Genomic DNA, 22,683 nt, shown 5'->3' with positions numbered 1-22,683 from the left:
GTTGATCGTTCTATTCTGCTCGTCTGAACACACATTAGATAAAATCTTGCCAGCCGCAGTGTTGTAAATGAGGTGCATAGGGCGCTTGAATAAATAACTACCCGAGATAGTAAACTCTCAAAATCAGGAGCTGTGCATACCAAGTAATTCCCTTACTTGCCCTGCTTCTCTGCAGTGTTCTACGACTCACGTGTTGCAGCAGCAGAGGTCGCTGGTCCCACAGCCCATCACGAAAGGCTGATGCTCATCCCCGGGTGACGGCGGCCTGAGCTGGGAGCACTGAACTGCCCACACCCAAACGATGCTGCTGGGGCTGAGTCTCCCGAAGGCTCACAGACACGTCCCCCGTTGGGCTACAGATAGGAGACCAGGTGGAGCAGAAAATACATGCGTGTGGCTTCGCATCCTCATATCTGGCTGATGCAAAACACCCGGACAGCTGGCTCCCAATGGCCAGGGCAGCTGCTGTCACGTACTCAGAGAATAGGCACTAGGGATGAATAAGAGTCAATAGCATCGTGTTCTCAGCCAGGCAGCATGCAGGGAAAGGTGCCCTGACACCTGCATGGCACTCACGGAGCCGGCATCTCCTGCTGCTCTGCACCCCAGTGGCAAAATCCAGTGCTCGGAGCCTGCAGTGCCCCATGGTGTGTGGTCACGAGCACGGGTAGGCACAGCAGATAGCTGCCAACACCTACTGAGCACCAAGGGTTACTATTTGTAACAGAAATGCTCCATTTGGAACACACTTTTTACAGCAGGTGGCTAAAGAGTGTTTTCCCAGCATGGGGAATAACAGCTTTTAAGGACTATTATGATTCTTTTATGCATACAACAAAACAAACAAACAACAACAACAACAAAAAAAAAAAAACCAACAACAGCAAAACACCCAAATCCACTATTTGTGTCACTTAATGGGCTCCATGTGAACGCTAAACAGAAGTCACAAAGAGAAGCAAAATGCATGCACTGTAAGCAGCAGCGAACCATTATCCCTCCGTGGTGTCTGCTGCAATCCAGCAGGCAACAAGTGGCTATCACAACCTGTGCTGAGGAGGTCATAGAATCATATCATAGAATGGCCTGGGTTGAAAAGTACCACAGTGATCATCGAGTTTCAACCCCCCTGCTATATGCAGGGTCACCAACCACCAGACCAGGCTGCCCAGAGACCTTTAGGACCCTGGGAGATTTCACTCTGAGTTAGATGGATGTTTAGTGCAGGTGTTTCTGCACGCTGCAGGAGGCTGTGAGCCTCAGGCACACCGATGGGTACCTGGGACTTCAGTGCTAGTGCCACTGGGAGGCCACACGGGGCAGGAACTTCCTTGGCTTCATGCTTGGCCAAAGGACTTATATTTCATCTGTGTGTTTTTAATTTAACACCCTCTGCGAGGCTTTATTTACTTTGGACGCATCCTGTGATGCTTCTACACTTACACTCAGCATATTTTAAACCTTGCTGGAAGAGATTTGTCTTCTGCACAGAGGAGCGAGGGGATGGCAAAGACAACGAGCTAGCCACGCTGCTGAGCCACACTGCTCTACTCCTACCACCAATATAGCACACTATTCACCAGCAGTGCTTCTCCGTTTGACCATTCTGGGCCTATTTGCATTTCCCTCCTTTTCAGTGGGTGGTACCACATTCCACTGATTGAAGTAGGGGCCATTCAGGTAGCCAGCCCAAGGGCAGGGATGCTGAAACCAAGCCATGAAGAGTTTTCACCTATTTTTTCATGCTTTGGGACAGATTCAGCCAGGAGGAACAAAGCGCTCCAGGCATAGGGGCCGTGCCCATGCTGCATGGCATGGGCTGGTGTGGAGGATGAGGATGACTGTGGCCATGGGGCCGTGATGGTGTGTGTCCAGAGTGAAGTTGAGGCTTGCATAGGCTGACCCGCTCCTTTTTCCCTCACGCCTACCAAAATGTGCAAAGAAACTATTAAAACCTTGTCTCAATTTATCCCATAAGGCTTTATTTACTCCCACATGGTCAAACACGCATTTACTTTGCTAATCAGTGTTTACTCTTCAGCTTTACTTTCTGAGCAGCCCCCGTTTTGTTCTGTCCTTACAGAAGCAGTGTATCACGAGTTACTTCCTCAGTCTGCCCTATTTCTGTTCCTCAGTTTGTGCTTTCTTGCATCTCAAGTCATTCATACAGCATCCTCAGAGAATAAGACAAGCTTTCCTTTTCCTGTGTGTGGGAAAATCCCACCCAGCTGACTAAAGCATCAAAGCAGAAAACGCATGCAAAAATAAAGCCGTGAAGTCCACCTACCTGCTCACCTCTGAAGTGCTCCTTTGGCCAACACTGGGAAAAGAAGAAAAACACATCTATTATTTTTCCCAGTAGTGCTCCTGATGTGTCTGTGCCCCCCAACCCAGACTGCTGCGGGGAGCTGAGGCAGTGCAGGAGGTGTGGGAGAGGAGCGGCCCCACTGCGATGCATGGCTGCATGGTGCTCAGTGGGGTGCTTTCCCAAAAACTCACCTTGTCTCCATGACATTCCCCTGCTTTCACTATAAAAAAACACATTGTTTTGTTTTTGAATTAAAACCTAAAGTGCTTTGAAGTACAGCAACCATTAGCTCCCATATCTCTGTGGTTGTTCCACAGGAGAATGCCTGAGGGCAACAGCGATGAATGCTAACACAAAGATTTACATTTACTGTAATATTAACTTATCAAAAGCTTTTAATTAATACAAAATAATCAGAAATAAGCAAGTTTCCTTCAAGCTGGTCCACTACCCATGAAGCTTCTTTCTCACAGACTTCAATAATGTCTTCTGCAGGACAACAGTATACTCACAATCACATCTAATTAAGAGGCTTGAAAGACATTCTTATCACAACTTTCCATATGTTGCATACGATGGCTATTGTGTACTGTTTTCACAGTGGCAATGCTTCAAGAGAAGGTCCCACCACGCTGGATGCTGTCCAAATACACATCCTTGTCCAAAGAGTTTACAATAAGCTGAGGCCAGTGGAGCCTGTAGCAAAAAAAGGGGACGACGAGACAGTGATGGAGGGATAAGCAGTTTATGCTCATAAATGGTGCTCAGAAAACCCAACGCACGCTATGAAATTAATGAGATAAATATATGAAATGAAATTGCAGCACATCCTCATCTACAGAATATTTTCCAGCCCATTTACATAATTTTAAAGGCTTGTTGGTCTATTAGCAATCAGCACAAACAACTTTTGGGTGTTGACTTTTCTCAGCCTGACTTGTATGTTTTATGCAGGCCAAGACCCCCAGTGTTAGCAAGTGTGTTAACACAGGGGCGGTCCTGCTCTGCATGTCACATCAATTCCAAGATAATAAAGCAATGCCAGCCATAAATTCTGCAGGGTTTTGTCATCTGGATTTCACATGCTCCAGTTTGTTCGTGCCAGTAGGGAAAGCAGGATATAAAGAGGGTTGTATTTATCCTGGGGTTATGTAGCAGGGAAAAGTGTTAGGAATTAAAATTGGTTATCCGGGTGGGCCAGGCACAACTCTCTGTGCTGGTGTTGCCCTGTCCTGTTGCACACACCCATGTGCACTACCTACCTGCACCTTTCTTTAGCCTTTCTACATGGATGTTGTTCAAGATATCAGATGTGCAGTAGCGCCTCTTCAATCATTCCAAACTCTAATATTTTGTAGTCCTTTCTTATATCATAAAATCACAGAATCACAAGGTTGGAAAGGACTTACAAGATCATCTAGTCCAACCGTCCTCCTGTCACTATTACTACCCACTAAGCCACTAAACCATATGTCGTAGCACCTCATTAAGATGCCTCTTGAACATCACCAGGGACAGTGACTCCACCACCTCCCTGGGCAGGCTATTCCAGTGCCTGAGCACTCTTTGAGAGAAAAAGTTTTTCCTTTTGTCTAATCTAAATCTCTCCTGCTACAACTCGTGGACATTTCCTCAAGTCCTATTTGTTGTGTGGGAGAAGAGGCCAATGTCCTCATCACAGCCTCCTTTCAGGAAGTTGTAGAGTGCAATGAGGACCCCCCTGAGCCTCCTCTTCTCCAGACTAAACAACCCCAGCTCCCTCAGCCACTCCTCATAAGACTTGTGTTCCAGACCCCTCACCAGAATCATTACCACTCAATATAGGATTTAGATACTCAGTGCAAAGTTTTAGCTGCCATTGGTATCATCCCCTCCAAAAACAAAACAAAACAAAGACAAATACAACAACAAACTATTATTCTTGCCCTTCTGTAAATACCTTTTTATCTTTTGTACATTTACCTCTGAAGTCACCTGGCAGATTCCAGTATGCAGAGAGAAAATCTCAAATTTCAGTTGTATATGAAGAGTAATTCTCCATGAACACTGACTCCTAAATGGCATTTACGTCAGTGCAAGACAAAATAATCAGCAAAAAAATTAAGAGCCTATTTGCATAAGAGCAAGCATAGAAAGATTCTACATCAAAGTTGACTACACTGGAATGTTATCCAAGTATATCTCAGTAAATCCGTAACTTGGACCGTATTGGTCATTACCAACTGTGACAGTAAGTAGATACACATTTTGCAAAGGAACTTGGGGTAGAAATCAATGAAAGGTGTTGGTAAGATGTATTTCAGCCCAGTGCATTTCAGTTTTGTCCCTTGATTTCAATGGTTTTATTTATTCATTATCTATTTTTACGTATCACTAAGACGGTAAATGGAAATGTATGTACAGAGTTACTAACAGGGAATGCACTGGCAAAAAAATCTTTAAACAAAAGTTATTTTATTTCAATAATTAGGGTGACGTGACTTTATTAAAAAAGAAGATTGAAAACTTTGTGATGTGAAACAATTTTAAATGGAAACACGTTAAATTATTTACTATGATAAAAATAAGTATTTAATGGAGAAGCATTTAAAATTTAATTGACTGCTGAGATTATCAGTTGAATTATGTGAGGCACTGACATGATGTACAGCTTTCTCTTGTAATTGAAAACACTAAGAGAAGCATTTTTATAAATCTATTTTGAAACAGAAAAGTTAATGGAATATTTGTTGTAAAATGTTGTGCTGTGTTATTACTCAAGTCGCTGGAGATAACTAAAACTGAATGATTTAGGGGGAGAAAGGGATGAGTAGGGCAGTGCTTATATTTAGATGACTATGACTAAAGTTTGTGTCTAGACTTTTAGATGGATAATTAAATAACTTAATCAAGTTCTGGTATGCAAAGTAAGTTTAACTGACTTAATAAAAACTCTTAATAGCACAGACTCCCTTTTTTAATTTGTATTTACCACCTCCTTGTATTTACCACCCAATATCATCAGTCATGGCATTGCAGAATGAGAAAATATGTTCTAAAGAAGGACAAGACACCAGGGAGAGGTCCTGCTGCAGCTCACCATGCTCCCAAGACCCAAGACATGAGGTAGCAGGAGGAAACCAGCTCTTCCCTACTTGCCTTGGGCTTCCCCACAGTTCCCATGTGCCATATTATGGAGCTCCGTCCTTACTTTGTCCTTCCTTCTTCACGTGTCCAGGGGAAGGCAATGGCAGGAGCAATAGAGGCAGTCTGTAAGGTCAATGGGTGGACCTAAAGGTCTTGCTCCACGTCCCACCAATAACGTGAACCAAGAGCAGCATCACGTCTCCAAGCTCCTACGCATCTTCCACACACACCTGAGCTAAGGATTGCTCCTGAGCTGGAGAACTCACTGTACGCCGTGTATTCATAACAACCACCTCTAATGGCAGACATCACTGACTCAGAGCACTCCCCATGCATCTGCATTCTCCTCTGGATGAGGTATTTCACACTGTCTTTCTTGCTCATCTGCAATGGCTCCCATCGGGCCCAAGCAGCACTACCTTAAAAGTGGATGTCTCCCACTTTATAAGGATTAATGCTGTTGCAAAATTATAAGAAATAATGGCAAGCTTTTAAAAAATGACTGCGTAATCTTGTATGGATGAAAATTCACCTAGGAAGCACCAGCTGAGTCAGCCATTAAATGATAATTCCAGGCTATCTCTGGATTATTTATAACACTTGACAAAATATTACTAATATTAGACATTGCCAAACAATGTGTCAGATTGCCACTCTAATTACTCCACCAGCAACACAAATCCTTTTGCAGCCGATCACATTTGGATATGTTTGTAGCAACCCAATAAATTCTTTGTGTTATTTTTAAATTGTTGTAATTTCATTTTAAATTCCCTGGCAGTTGTATGGTAGCGCAGGGCTGTAACTATTCTTTTCATCACAGCACACATCTCACTGACATTTCCATCTATCCAGAGACTTCTCAAAAACATTATTATTATTTTTTTTTAGACGAGCATGTTTAATACATTCACACTGGAAAACAAAATCCATTCTGGCTCACAGCTTAACTGGTGATCTGTGCTTAGGATGCACAGCATGAAAACAATGCCTTGTTCTAGAAATTTCTATGTTTTTTTTCTTTTCCTTTATACCTTTGTGGGAGAAAGGAACCTCACTCGAAGCAATTAAAGGCTTTAATATTTTTAACTATTTTTAACTGTGTAAGAACCAACTACACGTACCACAAATGAGCATTTCTAAGGACATGGAGAGGTATCGTGTTACTACCCCAGAAACGATGAAAAAGTAATGAATGTATATTGGAACAATTAGTCACCAACAATGGGAACTTAAGATTTGTGGCAATGTATTACTTCTCAATGTGCAGCAGCACGCAGCGGGCCGAGGATGGAGCTGGACTGTTTCAGTTAACATCTGTGCTACAACAGCCACTGTCAGTTTGGCATCATCTCCACTGGACACCAAGGCACGTTGTTCGCCTATAGCACTTGATGGCAATTTGTGCACCAAGCCACTGCAAGGAAGCAGGTGTTGTCCCTGCTGCCCACCCCGCTCAGCTCCACTGTCCCTGGGCTCTACCACTGAGAAACAGGCTGCAGACACAGCCCATGCATAGCCAGGCTCCCCTGCAATGCTGTCTTGAGCTGTGCCTGCCTGCTGGACTTGATGATCCCTTCCAAACTGGGAGATTGTATGACTCTATGATCCTATGCTCAGGCACATGCATACATCTAACTGCTATCTGCACCTCTGACCTTAAAACCTTTGCCTTAAAGAAGTCTTCTTTCCAAAGCAAACAGGAAAGGCACTGACAAATATCGGCTCCCACAGTGCTATAAAAACACTACCCCATGATCCAGTAATATAATCCACCCACAATGATTTTTTCTTTTAAATTTAGTAATTAAACTCAGTCTCAGCTGAGAATCAGGATGTCAGATTTCAGCCCGAAGTGAAAATAAATGATTGAATTATAAATCCCTAAAAATAGAATTTCAGAATGCAATCACTGACACAACCTTCATTTGGGCCCCTATAGTATTATAAAAGACATTTAGTAAACAACAAGGTAGCTAATGATGCAGTAAGCATTTTCATACAGCACTTAGAGACAACTCACTACACATAATTAGAGCATTACTAGAGTCATCAACTGTCTAGTACATCTGATAAGGAAATGTCACCTGCCTCAAAATATGGCAGCATTTCCAGCTGCCTTATGTGCAAAGCTTTAAAAATCAGAGAAAGAAGACGAGAAAAACAAAGCTAATGACATAGCTCACATCGTGCTGTTTTGAAGCAGCATGGAAATTTGGAAGTGAAAAACCATTCCATCGGTAGCACTTGCTGAACTTCGTAATAAGCTCTTCCTTTGAGATTAATCAACCACCTAAACCAAACCTTCTGCCCATCCGTAAGCAAAGCTGCTGGCCTGAGCTGAGAGCTGGGTCAAGTTCCTGCATGGTGTGTGCATGGCTGAGCAATCAGTTGGATTTGTCTTGCTCCAGGTTGACTGCCCAAATGTGGAACATATTTGTCACTCAGGTTTTTCTTACATGACGTGGTGATGGATGTGATGCCAGAGGATGACTGTCTATCTTAAGACATTACTCAGGTGGGTTGAACCACCCTTGGGCACGCTGGCCTCTACCTCTATTGTGGAGGGAGCGAGATCATTTAATCAGACATCCAGCTCTTAAATTACTGGAGTAGTAAATGCTACTTGTTCATGAGCCTGTAAGCCTGGAGCTTCCACCACCAATCGATAACACAACCAGAAAAAAACTGTGTTGGCATCGTGTCTTGGGGCGCAGTCAGGCTGCTGACAGAAATGCTACATCTGTAGAGTTTTTTATGAAGATAGATGTGTCCAAGTGCTGAGATCAGCACAGCACCGCTTCCATGTATTTTTAAACAGTCATGAGGGCAACAGGAACTCGGCAGGCAGATTAGCATCAGTGATGTGGAACCACAACGTGAACATAAATAAAGTATTAAGTGAAGAGTGAATAACTCCAGCACTCCAGGATAACAGGATCTTTGGTAGTAATTGAAGGATTTTAGTTGCTGGAAACCTAAATTACCTAAACTTACCCTCATAAATTAATCCACTGATCACTTTTAGACACGGAGATAATTTAGTGTGGATCCAAAAGGATCTTTTCCTGGTCTGATCTTATTCACTGTTTTCTCTTGGACACAGGAACAGAGAATGCCACAAAATAGGAAAAATAAAGAAAGAAAAAGAAAACCCAAACAAATGAATTTAGATAAGCCAGGAAATGGTATGCATTCAGAAAGGTGCTACTGAGACAGAGAGCATCTTTCCTCACAGCAAGACGTGAAGGTGTGGTGGGAGTTGGAGAACGATGCATCGAACATGAACCAGCACTCTGATTGACCTACCAAACTTTCAGAGAAACAAACAAACAAACAGAAAAAATAAAACAACAACCATGAAAGACTTCCCTCTAAAAAGTTGAAAGATCTGATATTGATTAATATCAGGAAGAGGAGACCGAGGGAGGCTGTTTCAAAGGAGGAAACCAGCAGCCAGCCCAGCTGCTCTTTTTGGACACTGAAAATGAGGCAAAATGAGATCGACACAATGGCAACAAGAGACATGTGAAGAATTCCTAATTGATCTTCCAGGAGCCGTCTAGACAGACCAGACTTTCACACTCCCAGTAGCACCAGTGCTGCTTTTTGCTGCTCCCACAGCAGGACGCTTACCCCGCTTGCTGTTTAGAGGAACGTGGTTTTGCTTGGAGGCTACACAAGATTTGGGCCTGAACCACCTCTTGAGTCTCTTTCAGCCTTACATCCGCAGGGTGATTCTTTTTCCTGACTCCTAACATCAAAACTCCCCACGTTTGTTCATTTGGTACTGTTGCAAGTCAGGCAAGAGCCACCTGGGAGAAGGAGAAACCTCTTTTGATGCACGATGTGCTAATGGCACAATGAAGACTGCAGATGTCCCCTTGGCAAGAATGGCCTGGACTAGAAAGACGTAATGAAAACACTCTCTGTGTTTAGTCGTTGGGAAACGAGTGGTTTCATAAGCCTGTATTTTCCTTTCTTCTCGTTATTTTTTCCCCTCAGGGTAGTTCTTTCCCTCTTTTCTGAAAGGCTCGTGTTACCATGGGAAACATGACAGAAAGCAGCAGGCATTGTAAGCCTGGGAGGTCTTGAATAATTTTTATGTGAAAACCTTTTAATTCCTAACGTATAATTTTAAGGTGCTGATACAGATTCCATTGTAGTCCACGAAAGGCTTTCCTCAGAGTTAAATATGTAAGAGTTAACTGATTATTCCTGCACTAATTCCTGCATCAGGCACAAAAATAATGCTCTGAAGAACACAGAAATAAACTCTCCAGAAGAGCGAAAGAACCGACTCTATTAACAATGTAGAAAACCTTTGACTGAGTCAACACAAAGCATTTTTCAATGTGCTTGGCTTATACAATCCAGAAGTCAATTCACTGTCAGAATATTTGTTCTGGACTTGTCAGGAATCTATTGTAGAAGTAACAGCTCTGTTTGCAGAAGCCTCTGCTAAATGCTATCACCATTTCTACTGCCCTATCACAAGCACTTGCAACCCCTCATTTCCCCTAAACATGGAGACATTTCCTCGTTGCAGTTCTGAAGCTGACTGAAGGTGTTTTAAAGCTGACTTGGGGAAATAAGTCAACTTAATGCCGTGATGTTTAGCTGGTAACCTGCTAAAGTGCAACACAGAACTTCAGTGAATACCACTTTCATTTTTTGCACGAGAAAGCTTCACAACTGTGTAATGTATGCAAACATTTTTAGGAGAGCCTGTTTCATCTTTTGTTCTATTAATTCATTTACCAAAGGGGAATAAGAGCCTTTGGGTTTATTTACATCTTATCATCAAGAAAACATTGCAATCTAAAATAATCCTGAGCAGAAATCTGCCAAGAACATTGGGGAAACAGCTTTTCTTGCAGGTGTTAATGTGCTGAATCAGAAGTGAGGCTCCAGAAACAGATATAGTGAAAATAAAGATATTTGTAATGCCTGACACGCTACAATCTTCTTTTTTTTCCAGTATGAGCTCTCCAAATTGTACCCTAAAGTATCTGTTTGAATTTAACTGAAGGTCAACATATTCTCTTTGTAAAATGAAAACTATCCAATTATTCAGTACATCAGGGAGCTAATGCAAGGACAGTTAATGAGGTCTGTACAGAAAGATGAATGTTAAACAGTCAATATTGCATAACTTGTGTTACTGCCACGGGAATGGATCCAAAGCCCACTGGGATCAGCCAGAGGATCAGCCCACTCAACCCAAAGGGCTTTGGTTCAGCCCCATACATGCATGCACTTTCTGGGCAGACTCACAATTACGTTGAATGGAAGGATACAGAGGGAGGAGGAGGATGTTAGCGTGATGATGCAGAAGAGCGTGGAGGTGCTTCCAAGTCTTCAGACTAGGATGTAGTCTTCCTGGAGAGAAAAGTGGTCTCCTGCAGAGATTCAGTCACGTGGAGCTGGACATGGCTGCTCTAGTCCAGTCCACATAAGCATGTTCCCACCAGCACGTTGCCTTTGCTGTAGCACATCTGACTCGTCATCAGCTACCTGCGTTTGCAGAACAACCACAATCCATCCCCCCTAAATGCTCTACTTCTTCTGTAAGACTGTGTAGTAATTGTAATTAGCATTACTAAGTAGCTCATAATAAACTATTGTACAACACATAGTTCTCAAATGCAGATTACAGGTGATCTGCAGTTTAGAAGATATATATACCCAGAGAGTCAGAGATGCACGCAAGCAAGCACTTAAAAGTGTAATTACCCTGAGACACTTCACAAGCTACCAGATAGCTCAGAGCCAGCCTAGCTGCCAGCACCCAGCAAAATAAAGCAGTCCCACAATATCAAAATGCACATATCTGCCCCAGACTTACAGCCGGTTGCATGCACACACATCTTCATTGAGATTTAGCCACTTCATATCCTGTGTTAGACTTCAGCTGATTAACTGAATTCAAATATTCAATTACTTTTTGTTGATAAGGAGAGCTCTAATTGAATTGTAAATTTGGAATCCAGAATGACCTCTGCAGATGCTGGGAAGAGGTGGGTGTCTAAATAACTCCTTGCAATGACTTCTACATTAAAAATTCTTTGTTGTTGTTGTTGTTTTCTTTGTTTTGTTTTGTTTTCTTATTGCTTAATTACAAAATACATTTTCTTTGCCACATCAGACCGGGATCCTTATCTGAAATCTTTATCTGCCAGTTCTCAGTAAAAACTATTCATCTGCACCCATGTCCCAGTGCAGCTCCAACCAGCCTTAGTGAGCAGTGGTAGATGGGAGCAATACTGTCTCCAGGGCATCCAGAAGAGATGTTCATGATCCTGCGGCCATCCCAAGGTTTTCCAACACTCATAGAGAAGAGAAAATGGAAATATCCCCCCCTACGAAGCTGCCTCTCCTAATCCCCAGTGCTGCGGCCACGTCTGCTCAGGCAGTCTCAGGGAAATCACACAGCTGCTCAAAGTCAACAGTATTTTCCAAATTATACTAAATCTCTGTGTGAAGTCTGTCACTCGGGAATAGAGTGACCTTGGTTCACTGTAGCTTAATCCTCCTCTAATCCTCCCCTCTAAGGCAGGATTACAGCACAGCAAGCTGAGATGTCTCCTCCTGGACAAGAGCTTCCAGGCGGGGTGAATGTGCCTTATGTGTCCCTGCACCCTGCAGTGCCTCTATGGGCACCTACAGCATCCCCAGGGCCACGAGACTGGAGCCAACATCTCTGTGCTGCCCTCTCCAAGAGGGCTATAGAAACTAATGGGACTACTGGACGAACATGGCTTCTTCTAGACTAGCCAGTAAAACTTAATCCCAGAGGAAAACGGTCAGTTACACCAATTGATTCGCTCGTATTGTGATGCCCACCTGTAAGAAGGGATGGTTCAGTCTGGAGAAGAGAAGGCTCAGGGGAGACCTCGTTGCTCTCTCTAACTCCCTGAAAGGAGGTTGTAACGAGGTGGGGGTAGGTCCCTGCTCCCAGGTAACAGCGATAGGATGGGGAGTCATGGCCTCAAGTTGAGCCAGGGAAGGTTCAGGTTGGGCATTAGGAACAATCTCTTCTCTAAAAGAGCCATCAGGTGCTGGCATAGGCTGCACAGGGAGTGGTGGGCTCACCGTCCCTGGAGGTGTATAGGGAAAGGGTGGATGTGGTACTTTGGGACATGGCTTAGTGGGCAACACTAATGGTAGGTGGGCGGTTGGACCAGATGATCTTTGGTGTCTTTTCCAACCTTAATGCCTCTATGGTTCTATTTATTCCGCTGTTATTGCTGATCTGCAATAGTCTATTTTGGCGTTTTAATAGATATGAAGAATAGTACACACTTACTTAGGTGTGGAAGGTGCACACAGTTATAATTTTGGGATGTTTTGAGGTACTATGCCTGCTGCCAGCTCACAGCAAATCAGGTGCCAAGGAGGTCCTCTACGGGCAAACCGCTCTTTAGCAACAACAGTATTTTAGTGCTGCCTAATGAGATATTGGATCATTAGAGAAATGTTAGTTTCCAAGGAACAACAGGAGCAATTAATTTGGTCTCACATCACGGAAGGTTGCAGCACATGCTTGTTTGGGGAGAATAATACATCACGAGAAGCCCTGAGCAGGACTTGTGGGCTGTTGGTTTGAAACCATAATGCTTGTAGAATACTTGGGATCATTTAATAATTTATCACTACCTCTTGTTAAAACCAATAACATGAATTATTTTAAGCCTTGGTATTGTTAAGGTAAGAGGAAAAGCTTGGCAAAAACTTAGAGTCTGTGCAGAAAATATTGCAGTATGTTTTTATTTCTCCCCCAGTAAATGGCTCACACATCTAATTAATTTTAAAAGTGTTGAGTTTTAAATTGGTTTGTGCTCTTAGTACTTACCTCTTCTAAGGGAAGATCAGTCTCAGACTTACCTGAAATAAAAACATATAGACAGAACATAAGGATCCCAGTCTATGAGTACGAGTAGTAAATATTTTTAATGTAAACTTGGAATTACTTTTAAGTGAAAACAAATAAAAAGTTGACTCGTGCTGAACTTCTCCCTTAGGGTACTTAAAGAGGGGAGAGCTCCTTTTTTAGGTGCCTCCCTTTCATGCCAGGATATTTGCAATATGCATATATTACTTACATGGTTCAAAGTCTGGACCAGTCCTTAGCTGATTCAGCTTTCTGCTGCCTACAAGTGATATGAGATTAGGTTTAATGAGCTCTCAAGACAATCATGCGCAGCTCAGATATTAAGAACAAACTTGAGCTCTGGTACAGACCAACATGCTCATCGCCAACTTGTTTATAGACACCGCAGTCAGAGATCTGCTCCTCATTAAGGCTGCTCCTGTGGGGTAACCACATTTTAATGATTGATAAACTGACTCGGAGAGAATTTCAGACCTTAGCCTAAAGGTGGATAGTGATACCTGAGCCCCAGGTGTGCTGGATCCTCAGTTCTTTGCTTTGACAGATCTCATCTACAGCTTTCATCCTTGGGCAGAACGTTGCTTTATCTACAGGAGTATTTACAGGTTTAGATCAAATTGCTGAAAGATCCATCTCAAGACAGGAGGGGTTTTTATTTGTTTTTGTTTACTTGTTTTAAATTGTTGCTCTGCTTGTATGCACGTTAAAAAGAAAAGGCTGTTTCTATTGCAATGTTTCTACTGTGATATTGACATGCAGAGGAAATCGATAGAAGACTGTTCCACTGCTGGCTGTATAAAAGAAGGAGATGCTGCTGTTTTCAGTCACTGAGTTTCTGTTTTGTTCGTGAAGGGGATGCAGCATCTCCCCTCGGTGTCCTGTACTGCTCCTCCCTCGGTCTGCCAACACAGCTGGGAAGTGGAGCATCACACCGACCCACACTCAGGCTGTGTTCCAGCACCCACATCCAGTTAAGCAGTAAATAAATGCTCCATGGGTAAGTTTTATACATCGTTCCAGACGTGCTCGACATACGGAAGGGGCTGGTTTTCTTCCTACTCTGGAAATGATACCTCCTTTTACAAACTAAAACCATCACTGGCCCTTAGTTCTAAGTGAAATATGCCTGGAATACAGGAAAACTGAGTGGAAGCAGAAATCCTTTGTTGTCGTAGGCCTGGGAAAAGGAATGGTACAGGAGATGTGAAGGTGCTGCTGCTACCCCCCGTCTCTGAGATCAGTGCAGGCTGTGTTGCCTGGCCTATCTCCTCCCTTCCCACTCAGATGCAGCCTCAAAAAGCCCCAAAGCGCAGAGGATGACCTCCTGCAGGCACCAGCAGTACTTGAGGCCTGGAATTGCCCATGGCCTCAAAGAGCTGAAAGAATTGGAAGAAAAAAAAAAATGACTGCCTGAAGTCTGGGGCCAAAAGAGATCATAAGTCATAGGGAAAGTGTTGTGCTGCAATACGGAGCACATCTCCTGCAGGAGCGCTGGCTGAGACTGCAGTGTGCTCCCTTTCTTGGACACAGTATTGATTGGGAATCCCACTGGAGCACAGAGCTGTGCCCCCAGACCACAGCCTCTACTTACCAGATGTCTCTTCCCCATGATTGTTATGGCAGCTCTACAAACGTGACACGCATTCTTCTCGGGGTCTGCAGAGAACCTGAAACGATTGCTTAGAGCACATGAATCGTCTCAAGCAGAGGTGTAAAAACCAACATGGCAATTGAAACGTCAGCGTGGCTGACATCTCTGAGCCACCACGGGTATTTTAGGAAAACAACAAGGAAAGAGCTGATGGCACTTATGGCACCATCCAAAAGTCCTGGTGCCAAACACAGCACTACATGCAGCTGTGACAACACACAGCCGTCAGACCTTCCAGCCCCTGTGAACCACCACCACCAGGGACAGAATCCCCGAACCTGAGAAAGCAGAGCAAACTGATTTCCATCTATTTCAATCGCTTCGGTTGTGCCTCTTTCTTTTACTCCTAATTTTAAATTAATCCCTTACAAAGCCTGCAGGTGTCCGGACTGCAGTTGGTGTTATTGACTTAAAACACCCCACCCATCTCAGCTGTGGGTTTTTTTTTTTTTCCCCTGTATAAAACCCCAATCAAATCCATGGGTTTGCCAGCTGGTGGCAGTGTTTTCATTAGGAAAAGATAAAAGGCATCGCGCTCACTTTCCATACAGTCCACTCCATCAGCTATTAAAGTGAAAGAATCTTACTTGTTACTCGGTTTCTTCCATTAAAATTCTAAGAAAATCCATGCAACAAAAGCACTCAGTCACTGCAGCAGAGTGCTTTGCTTTTAATAGGTTACATAATGGCAGGAGAGCACGGATATGGGGGTTTCATTCCCTTTCGAGCTCGGCTGTTGTTTATGCTGCCAGAATGCTGCTTTGTTAGAGGGATCCTTGCTTTTCTGAGCAAGTTTCTTTGGATTTCGAACCGAGATGTTAAGAACAAGATAAAAGCAAGACAGATTTAATACCGGTCTCTACCCACGACGGTGCACTGTGTTTGGAAAGAGAGCAATAGGAATTGTTTCTTGAAAATGAGAGCCCTGCAATATTTCCCTGCCCTCCCCACATGTTCAGCAATGGCGTGTTCCCATCACTCTCCTGAATTTTAATTTAAAGCAGGTTATGGCTGTGTGGAGAAGAGCTTCATCTCTCCTCACGATATTTATTAAAAAGAAATAGCAATTAATCAACATTTATCAGAAATAACTTCCAGGATATTGAATGCCTTATCTCAAAATACCACTCAAACGCCGATCCCACCCAAGCTTCCAGTAATGAGCCAGGACATGCAATATTTACAGATTTGTCTGTCCTGAAATAGCAGGTACCAAGAATGCTAAGTGATAAGTGAGAGCACTTCTGACCCCTCAGATTGAGAATAACATCGCACTCCCACTTGGAGGAATCAAACACTCCTTCCCATATGTGATAGCCATGCCATCTGCACCGGCTCCATCTGCTAGCAGGCAGTCTTAAGCCTACACATATGTACCCCAAATGGATGCCAATGCATGGCAGAACACCTCCTTTACGCCTGGGAAATCACACCATGCTATAGCTAAGATGTAAAAAACCCAAAAAACTAACAAACAAACAAAAAAAGAAAGAAATGCTTATAATAATGCACAAGCACTTTGAGCTTTACTCAGCCCCTTGGCTGCAGAGCCAGTATGGCCATCAGCTGCAGACCCTGTGCCCCTGTGCTCACGCTGGCCCTGGACACCCCACCAGTGCACCACGTTAGTGCAGCTGCAGGGTTAATACCTCCATGCTAAACATGATGAGACATAGGCCAGACTCACAACCCACCATCAGTACCTGCACTGCCATCTGGGAGCAGTCCATTGAGGAGGAAGTTTTTGACTCAGAGGGTGGTGACGCACTGAACAGGTTGCCCAAGGAGGCTGTGGATGCCCCATCCCTGGAGGCATTGAAGGCCAGGCTGGGTGTGGCTCTGGGCAGCCTGGGCTGCTGGTTGGCGACCCTGCACATAGCAGGGGGTTGGAACTGGATGAGCACTGTGGTCCTCTGCAACCAAGGCCATTCTATGATTCTGTGAGGCAGCAGCCCTCCAAGCCTGGGCACTTTGCTCTCTTTTTATGGCATCTTAGCACCTTGAATGCCCAGTTTGCTTTGGATTATCTCAGAATCACTGAAATAAAAAAGAAGAAATACTTTTAATAACTTAAATAAGTGCACCAATTTTTTAGAGACAGGAACTTGTGCGCGTTGTTAAACTGGGACAACTTGTCTATAAATTACAGTCATTAGCTTTCAGCTTGCTTTGCTGCTCCTCTCTTTTATGGATGACCAGAAACTTCAGTGCAAAGAAATTTTGAACCTAAAAAAGTACTGTTAAGTGGCAAAACCAAAGAAAAATGCATAGGATGGGTATCTGGAGTTCAGTTCCTTGTTGCACGGAGGGTTCCACGCCAGCCTGGGTGCTCAGATGTGTGGTCAGCATGGATCCCAAACCAGAGGGAGCAAAGGGGGGCCTGACAGGCTGGCTTCCTCCCTATGACTGCATCAAGATTGACTGATTCTTCTCAGACCGCTTCATTTTTTATGATCTGGAATTTCCAGTGGAAAAAAATGAAGGTTTCTGGCTAGCTTCTTTGAAACCCCTTTGGGCCTTTGTTTCATTTCTGGCCTTTTTCAGTTCTTGATGAGTGCACAGTTTTTGCATAGAGTGCAAATGTTTGGCATCAAATTTCCCCGCAAAACCCCCCTAGGATGCACATTTCATTAAATTATTCCTTTCTCAACTTAGAAAACGCTGTAAATATTTTTCAGTGAGTCAGTGATTGATGTTTCAATCATGTCTGAATTTGCATCCACCTTGGTGATCTTTCCCTGTGAATATTCCTACGAGCTGGCTGAATGATCAGAAAATTAAGCACCGCAGCCAGGAGTGCTGAGGGAAACATATCTTATGTCAATTCCCCAAATACTCCTGCATGGTTTGGTAGCCACAGGACCAGCAGTGGTCCTCACCCCCAGCAGTCCATCGTCCGCCAGCAATGCAAAACCAACTCCAGAAACACGGGAGCAGCCAGTTCTCAAGGAGGCAGAAATGATGATGTGGATGTAAACAGAGCTGGAGTTCCAACTGTGATTCATGCCTTGTCTTCAGTAATCTTTCACTGGCACGTATTAATTCAAAGGCTGATTAGTATTATTTTTTTAATAGTGTTCTTAGGGTAAACTTTTTGAAGTAGGAAGCTGTAACAGATCCAATAGGCGTTTACTTTGATCTGCGCATTGAAAAAGCTGGCACCACAATAGAAAATATTTTGTATTTAGAGCCTACCTTCTCATGGAGCCCACCTTTTCAAACACCCACGTAGTAACACAATGAGCTCTGTTTGGCATTCTAAAGGGTTTTCTGTAGGAATACAAGGAGATACAGCAGCTTGCAGCAATGGGATAGTTGCATAACTTAGCAAATCTCTTTGAAACACCTTCCAACACCTTCCGCCAAGCCCTTGCTAGACCCTGCCAAGTCTGAGCCAGTTCCCATTTCCCAAACCCAGCATTATGATGGAGTAATGGTGATGCACCAGGGTAAGTTTAGATTGGATATCAGGAAAAACTTCTTTACAGAAAGGGTTGTTAAGCACTGGAATGGGCTCCCCAGGGAGGTGGTTCAGTCACCATCCCTGGATGTGTTTAAAAACCATTTGGATGTGGTGCTCAGGGACGTGATTTATCGGAGGGCTGTTAGGGATGGGGTAGTATGGTTAGGCTGTGGTTGGACTTGATAATCTTTATGGTCTTTTCCAACCTGAGCAGTTCTATGATTCTACAATGCTGTTGAGATATTTGCACAATCACAGACCTTTTCTCAACACCAGAAAGTCCCAGGGGCCTTTTTTCAAACCGTATTTACCACAGTGCTGGCACAGAGCAGTGCAGTTCTGGCTGCACGGCCTTCAGTGCCCGCTGACTGTGCTGCTACAACATGCTGGTTCCCTCCCCAAAATGCCGCCCACCTGCAGAAGTTGAGGCCCATTTCAATCCTCCTCCACAGCCGTTCACTTCATTTCAGCCCCTCTGGTGGCTCTGTTGACGTTAGAGGGCAGTCTTCCATTTTGCTGCTTCCTCAAACGTATTTTAAATAAGTGCTTATTGTAACGCGCCGAACTGAAGCACTTTGGCAGGCTGGGGGTGAGGGGAGAAGCGCGTTCTAAACAAAACGATGCCATTTTCATTTAAAAACTACAATTCTGCAAATATATTCTTTTAAATACCACATTTGCATGATCTTTGTATAGCTAGGAGGCTGCACACTTCAGGAAATATAATGCACATGAGCTGCTTCCCATCGCAGCAGCTATCTCCGAGGACAGTGATTTCCCAGCAGGAGCTGGAGTGCAGGAATATGCTCCATGGCATCGCAGGGCACGAGCCTAGAGGGGGGAAGGGGCTCCTCTGTGCCTAAGTTTGGGGTTTCATAGCTCTAAAATCTTATGCTCTTTTACATTCACTTCAAGGAGCAGCCTGAAATCAAAGGCAAGCCAAAAAAGAGAGAGAGAGAGAGAGAGAGAGAGAGAGAAAGTCAAAGACCAAAAGTCGCTATAAAATTCGTAGGAAATGTATTTCTGAATCAGAGACTAAGAAATGTCTCACAGTCATAAAGCCATAAAGCATCGATAATGCCATTCCAACATTCAAAGCGGTAATATTCATATATCAAAGCCGCGGTGCCGTTAGCTTCCAACTCTTTTAGGATGGCATTCATCTTTATGACAAAAATAATTACGGAATGCTAACCTGCAGCGACTTCAGGCTTTGGCAAGAAATCAGTGCCATGTCTTCCCTCCCCAGCCCCACCCAATTAAAAACAGAACCCTGTGAACACGAAAATGAAGACAGGGCAGAATATCCATACATCACAGGCTTTTATCTCTTTGATTGCTTTTTTTTTTTTTTTCATTATTATTATTTTGGCTTGAGTATGATTGAAAAGAAAGAAAATCTGAAATTGCTCATGGATCCAAGTGGAGACTGACCTCCAGGACAACTTTATGTCTGCTGGATGTACAACCCATGTGCCTGCCCATGGGGACATAGGGGGTGATGGGAGCTTGCTGTATGAGGGGGAGGGGCGGCCCCATTTACTGCTGTAGGACCCCACGCCGGGCTCTGCACCGCCAGCTTCTGCCTCCGCCGCTCCGCAGCAGAGAAATATTCACAGAAAGAGAACAATCTCTTCACTCTCCCCCACTGACATGTGAAAGTCATTGCTTATTTATGGGAAAATTGAACCATTTCCTGAAGGTCAAGAATTTTAGAAGTAACTCTCAGAAATAAAGAGTTTTTCATGCACTCCAAGCCAGATACCTGGAGAGTGGTGGTGTTTGCTGTTTCTTGCCGGCGATGTTTTGTTAGTCATGAACAAGTGCTTACCTTGCTGTTGTTTCCGACCATTGCTGTATTTAACAAGGCATTGCGAGAAATACAAAACTGTACCGGGGTCATTCCAAATAAACCCAAAGGAGTGACACAAAGCTACAGAAATACGACCGCTGGTAAAAGCGCCCCGTGCTTCCTTATGGCAAATAGAACCATCTTCAGCCATGAGACCCTTAAAACGGCGTTCTTAAAAGAAGATTTGGCACGTTCACCTATAACACAAAATATTTTACATAATTAAAAAAGGAAATAATTGAATATGGCTTCCCCAAATATCTACATCTGTATATAAAGCTCTGTTTTTCATTTTAAGGACTTTGTGCCTATGACAGCTATTGACGAAGCAGTGCTGCAGGCTGAGAGATGCAGAGTGTGAATGCCAAAGACGTAAGGTGTGCCAAAACACCTGACTTCATCTTGAGAACGCGCTGATGATAAATGTTACTCATTTCCTTAACACAAGTATGTAAATGGCAGCTTAATTGTTGTTCCCAAAGAGCGATTTGTAAAGTTCATATACCCGAATATGCCAACTGATACAGCGCTTCACATGCAAAAGAGCAAACTGTCTCACCTGGCTGTCACTGAGCAAACCTGGCCATGCTGCACTGCTGCCATGCGCTGGGAAGACTGTGCTGTGTGAAGGCAGCACTGTGTGTCAAAGGCAATGGGACAGTGGCAGAAGTTTGGAGAAGGATTAGGACAAGAGGGAATGGCCTCAAGTTGCACCAGGGGACGTTCAGGTTGGACATTAAGGACAATGTCTCCTCAGAGAGAGCAGTGATGAATTGGCACAGACTGCCCAGGAAGGTGGTGGGGTCACCATCCCTGGATCTGTTCAGAGCTGTGGGGATGTGACACTGAGTGATGTGGGCACTGGGAATGGTGGGGCTGGGCTGGGGTTGGGCTTGGGGACATGAGAGGTCATTTCCAGCCTGAACGATTCTACAGTGTTATGAATTGCTAGCTTGACAGAGAAATAGAGAAGTTGGTTGGGTTTTTTGCTTGGTATGTTCCTTTGAAATGGGGACTATGCCCTGGCAGTGATGTGCCCAGGCATCGACAGAAGAGCCCAGCTGTGTCATCACATGCTATTTGTACACAGGAAAGGAAAATATTATCATCATCCCACCTTCCCAAGAAGGAAAAGAACTTTTTTTTTTTGGTTTCTAAGTATCTTTTCATACACCAATTGCATCAATTCCACCCACACAGGTCATTTGTCTTCTTTCATTTAAGGTTGTTTAAAGTAATCAACAGGATCTCCATGCGTCAGTTAGCATACTTCATTACGTTCTGCAATCAGGGTTTAGCCTTAAATTGCTCCGTGAGCTCCTCCAGTCAATTTTCCTACATTGCCTGAAGTGGCTATAAGGAACCTCATTAATAAATGGACATGGTTAGATCACATAGCCAAAGGTAACCAAAGATAAGAGAGAATATAAATAGCAAATCAAGGAAAGTTTGAGCTCTCCAAACAGTGCTATTTCATTTAAAGGTATAGAAATACAGCACTTGTCATTCTGCTGCTCATCTGGAGGGCAGAGCAGGGCAGTAGGGCCCAACTTGGAAACCTACACTTGAGACTGAGCCAACGCAGAGCAGCCGAGCAGCTCATCCCCTTGACTTCCACACTGCTGCTTTGCATTGCGGTGCACTCCAGCCAGCACCAATTGCTGCCTAATTAAGTGAATGACTTAGCATCCTTCCCAATGTGCCCCGGTGTCTGGTGCAACAAGAATTTTGCCATATTTTGTATGTGGAAATGAGTTCAGAACTGAGAAACGTGAAATGAAGTGGCATTTCACGGGATGCACTTTGCTAGGCATCACTGAACAGCAAAAAATACACTTGTGACTGTGCTGCTCCCATCACACAGGAAGCTAACAAGATACACATTGCCAGCAGGAAGGAATAATTTGCAGAGCTGGCTAAAACTAAAAAGCAAAAAGACCAGCAGAGTCAAATACGTCCCTTGTCATAGCACAGGGAAACCAAGAGGCATGTCTGGCTGACAAGCCTTTCTTTTACAGAGCAGATTCTCCTATCCAAAACATGCAGAAGTGTAGCAAAAGCCTTTGTGACTTCAAACTGAGAGCATCTGATATCTTTAACACGTTCCTGCAAACTGGGGACTCTTTCCATTAACACCATTATTATTTCCTTGAAGTCATTTAAGAAGGTCTTCAACAAAATTATTAGCAGAAACAGTGGGACCCAGTTCAAAATTAAGACAGCTAAATTTATGGCCAGAGAATAAATGTATAAACATGAATTGGGTGCTTCTCCTCCCACTGCAGCCAGCTGGGCTCTGCTCGGCACGCCCAATGCACTGATGGATGCTCACAGAGAAGCACACAGTGCTGGGAAAAGCCTTAAATGCTGCTGTTGTGGTGAGTGTGAA

At 43.9% G+C, this 22,683-nt stretch overlaps 1 protein-coding gene across 1 annotated transcript in view; it reads right to left on the bottom strand.

Moving 5' to 3' along the window:
* Positions 1–1,405: 1,405 nt before the first annotated feature.
* The window catches only part of NPS (neuropeptide S), a 41,164-nt gene continuing 19,886 nt past the window's right edge, over positions 1,406–22,683 (bottom strand). The window contains exons 5-11 of the mRNA XM_046943089.1: positions 14,920–20,491; positions 13,829–13,915; positions 13,679–13,746; positions 13,540–13,587; positions 13,290–13,321; positions 2,821–3,004; positions 1,406–2,320 (exon numbers count right to left, since the gene is read on the bottom strand). The gene's annotated coding sequence lies outside the window, so the exon portion shown is untranslated. The remainder of the gene's footprint in view (positions 2,321–2,820; positions 3,005–13,289; positions 13,322–13,539; positions 13,588–13,678; positions 13,747–13,828; positions 13,916–14,919; positions 20,492–22,683) is intronic.

The sequence above is a fragment of the Gallus gallus genome, chromosome 6, assembly GCF_016699485.2.
Source record: "Gallus gallus isolate bGalGal1 chromosome 6, bGalGal1.mat.broiler.GRCg7b, whole genome shotgun sequence".
Lineage (NCBI taxonomy): Eukaryota > Metazoa > Chordata > Aves > Galliformes > Phasianidae > Gallus > Gallus gallus.
Note: the sequence above shows the minus strand (reverse complement) of the source record. Positions and strands in the feature narration are given on the sequence as shown.